This window comes from Lathyrus oleraceus, chromosome 5 (genome assembly GCF_024323335.1).
Source record: "Lathyrus oleraceus cultivar Zhongwan6 chromosome 5, CAAS_Psat_ZW6_1.0, whole genome shotgun sequence".
NCBI lineage: Eukaryota > Viridiplantae > Streptophyta > Magnoliopsida > Fabales > Fabaceae > Lathyrus > Lathyrus oleraceus.
In genome coordinates this window covers 167,812,058-167,815,841 of record NC_066583.1, presented here as the reverse complement: position 1 = coordinate 167,815,841, position 3,784 = coordinate 167,812,058, and the positions used below count along the sequence as shown (strand labels likewise).

Genomic DNA, 3,784 nt, shown 5'->3' with positions numbered 1-3,784 from the left:
AAATAATTAGGAATTAAATCCTAATCACACTAATCTAACATAATTAATTAAGACTTAAAATCCTAATTAAATCCTAATTGCTAACTAAGATTCACTAATTGCTAATTAAAACATTGGTTGTTAACTAAATCCAAAAACAAACAAAAACCTAACCCAACAAAATTGGGGGTGTGATTTGAAATCGGACATGGGCCTCAAAACGAAGGCCCATGCGCTACTGCAACCAGTGTGGGGGTGCAGACGAAATGAAGGCAGTGTGAAAAGTGAGTGGGCCTTAGGCCCAAGGGTCTTTCTATCAACAAGCGAAGAACATGACAACAACACTAGGAGGTGTAAAGTAGCACAATGACTGGGCCCAAAGAGGCCCAGACCGCACATTAGCCATCTGGAGCATGCTCTTCACGTGCTGGAAAGTCAAAATGAGTCAAAAGATTGTTTTCCCTCCATTGATCTCTGGTTCCATCCGCCGCGCTGGAGGTCGCCTTCGGCAGCGACGGAGTTATAAGGCCTAAAGCAACTACATCGTCTTCTATATCTCTTCACCCTGAATCTAACCAACACAATAACGAAGCCTGATTCCTCCTCCATCCTCTAAATCGAAGCCAAAAATTCAAGAACCCTAAACTTCCTAGCTAAAATAAAATCCTACACTCTTGGAATCAAAGCCTCAGAGGTTAGGGATTTGATTCCCTTAACCGAAACTCACACCCTGACATCAAGAAGTGAGTGAAACAAGGAAGAAGCACTAACCTGTGAAATTCTCCAGCAACGGTGGTGACGGCGACGATGAGCTTCCAGGTAAGTGGTCTTGAGTCTTTCTATTTTGCTTTCACTTTCTCTGTCTTCTTCTTCTTCTTCTTCTTCTTCTTGCTAATGCCGCTGCAAGCGAACCAGAATGTGTAATCAGAATGGCGTAAGGGCTATAGCTCAAGCGAGTTAAAGCTTCGATGTGAAGCTCCAATGACTTATTAGGAAGATATTTGAGTGAGGGTTGAGAGATTGAGGATGATGCAAAGATTTTGAGATTTTGGTATTATGATCCAAATCTTTGGATGTGAGTGTGAGGTTTGATTTATAGGGCTCACAACTTGTAACAGAATGGGGTAGAGTTGGGCAGAGTTTGTTGAAGGTTAGGGCAGTGGTTAGGGTTAGTTCAAACAATGAGTAACTTTGTTACAAGAATTAACATTGTTAACTATTTATGCAGTTAGTGGACTCCAATTGAAGTTAGTTAATGCATTAGTTAGTTAGCCTTAATCAAAGGAGAATCAATTGAAATTTTGAACTGTCATCGCTCTGTTATTAGAATGTTAGTTAAACTGACTGCTAGTGAATTGAATATCTGAAATGTGTATTTAGTTTTTGTATGGCTTTTTAATGTTCCAGGTTGCATCATGTTAATGGTGATGATGATGGTCAAGGCTTGATGGATGTTGCTACAGGTCATGATGTATGAATGTAGGGCATGACTGTAGGTTCAAGGCGGATGTGTATTGATGCAGCGAGTCATGGTGAGGTTACAGCAGGTCGATGGTCATGGTTGGTGAGATCATGTTTTGGTGAGTTCTTATTGTTGTTGTGTAGTTCACTTTTCACAAACATGTTTAGCAGTGATTTATGCTTTTTGCTAATTCCATGTCTGTCATGTATGTTACTTGACTGAAGGGAGCTGATATGTCATGCTTGGCCTTGGTGTAGTTGTGACTAATTCCAGGATTGGATGTAGGGTAGTGATGACATTCATGCCAGTTGCTTTTCATGCTTATGATTGCATTCTCCTTGGCCTGCTATGCAATGTAAACAAGTCTGCAATATTGGTTTAACTTTCTATTTCTTTGGTTTTGGCACATCCTGTTTGGCATGAGAGATGAGACTTAATGCTGGATGCTGGATCTTGTTGATGTTTATTGTTTTGCAGGTGATTGCTGATGATGATGATGATGTGGCATGCCAATGTACTCCATGATGGTTTATGTTTTTATCAATGCTATCCTTGTATGACCAATTGGGATAATTTTGGCCTTGTTCTGTTATCCACTATGTTGTTGTTTGCAGGTCCAATATTTGCTTTGCGACTTGGTGTCATGGTGTAACATTCCTTGTGGACAACCCCTTCCATTTGAACTTAATCCATTGAAATACCTTGATATTGGTAAGGATTTTGTTAGGTTAAAATGTTTCATTATATAAGTGATCTTGGTTGTCTATTCTACAGCTGGTTCTTTTTTGCATATGGTTTTGATTTGTGTCACACTTTGGCTAGGTCTGAGCAAGCTTCTGACTTGACTCAATGTTTTGATGGTTCAAATTTGTAGGTACTATTTTGTCTTGTGCAACAGGGTGGTCATTGCAATTCTGACTTTGGTTCAATGTTGGCTTAGGCAATGCTTGTTTGGTTGCTTATTTCCTATTGTGTAAAGACTCATGTCCCTTTGATTGTTTTGCCATGAACATGAGTGAACCATGCTAAAACCTTTTGCCCAGTTAGAACTATTCTATTAATTTCCATTAGATCAATGTTAGTGATTAACATGATTAATGAGATGCATGTGTATTCATTGGCTTGTCTCCTGATCTTTGTAATCCTGACTTTGCATAATATGCTAAGTGTTCTGACTTGGTCTTTTCCATGCCCAGGTATTGTTCTTGGCCTTGCCTTGCACCAGGTATGCAACCAGTCCTGGCACATTATGCCTCAAAGTGCAGCACTGTGTACTGTCAAGGCTTACACCAGGTGACCATAGTTCAACATTATTTTGGCTTGGTTTGTCATGAGTCCTGTTCATATTTTGCAGCATGGCATCATGGTTCTGTAGCATGTAGCAGCAGGTCTTGTTGGCTCATGGTGCTACAGCAGGATGACACATGAGTGTTGCTTGTTCTTGGCAGATTTGCATTGTTCATTTTGCTATAGGTAAATCTCTTGCAACCTTGGCTTTGGTTTGTTGCCTTGAGTTCATGCAGGTCATGGTTTTTGCTTCATCGTTTTGCTAAGTTTTTGGTCATGATTTGGCATTTTTCCTTGTAGGTCATGTGTACATGGAGTGTGGTTAGATAAGGCAACAAGACATCAAACTTGGCATTTGGATTATCATGTGCCAAAGACAAATTCCATGACCAAAGATTCAAATATTCAAGATTAGGAATGTAGTTAGGATATGGATTTAGATTTTTAGGCCTTTTGGAAGAAAAAGGTAGAGTTGACTTTGGCCAAAGTTGACCAAAAAGTCAATTGTTTACCAAAGTCAACCCTTGGTCAAAGTTGTAAAAAAATGTATTTTTCATGTAATGACCAATGTGATGGATTATAATGGACTGAAAGAAATTAGTTTTAAATGGATTGAAAATGGTTTGAAAATGGTTTTCTCCTTGTACATATATGCTTGATTTTGAAACGAAAAGAACATGACATGACTTGTAACATGCAATGATCACATTACATGGCTCAATAACAAGGCTATGACTTGATGAAATAAGACTAAGGCTTGAACATGAATCAATAGATTTGACCACCATTTGGATTATGGTACAATAGGTTTTAGTGTTTTGAATAGATAAAGCCATAAATGCACCAACAACAAGACATATATTAAATTCACGACCAATGACCTAAAATGCAAACCAACAAAGGGCAGGCCAAGTATTTGAGGTGACCAGATGAAATGGCATGGATGAAGTCAAGTATGGGAACTGTGACACGAAGATTTGAGCCAAGATAGATGGATAAGGATCAAAATAGGCACCAATCATTCAATGGGTGAAAGGTGGATGAAGTTGGGGTTTT

The 3,784-nt window shown here is 39.0% G+C and overlaps 1 long non-coding RNA gene across 9 annotated transcripts; it reads left to right on the top strand.

Annotated features, from left to right (window-relative positions):
- The first annotated feature begins 385 nt into the window (after positions 1-385).
- LOC127080801 (uncharacterized) lies at positions 386-3,358 on the top strand. 9 transcript variants are annotated; one of them, XR_007788048.1, is made up of 7 exons: positions 389-798; positions 1,387-1,559; positions 1,666-1,796; positions 1,919-1,955; positions 2,056-2,152; positions 2,316-2,914; positions 3,029-3,358. It is a non-coding gene; the product is annotated as an uncharacterized LOC127080801 (long non-coding RNA). The 9 variants fall into 9 exon arrangements; XR_007788050.1 differs by having other exon boundaries at positions 393-798; positions 1,666-2,152; positions 2,316-2,414; positions 2,638-2,666; positions 2,796-2,914; XR_007788047.1 differs by having other exon boundaries at positions 392-798; positions 1,666-2,152; positions 2,316-2,414; positions 2,638-2,914.
- The last annotated feature ends 426 nt before the right edge of the window (positions 3,359-3,784 follow it).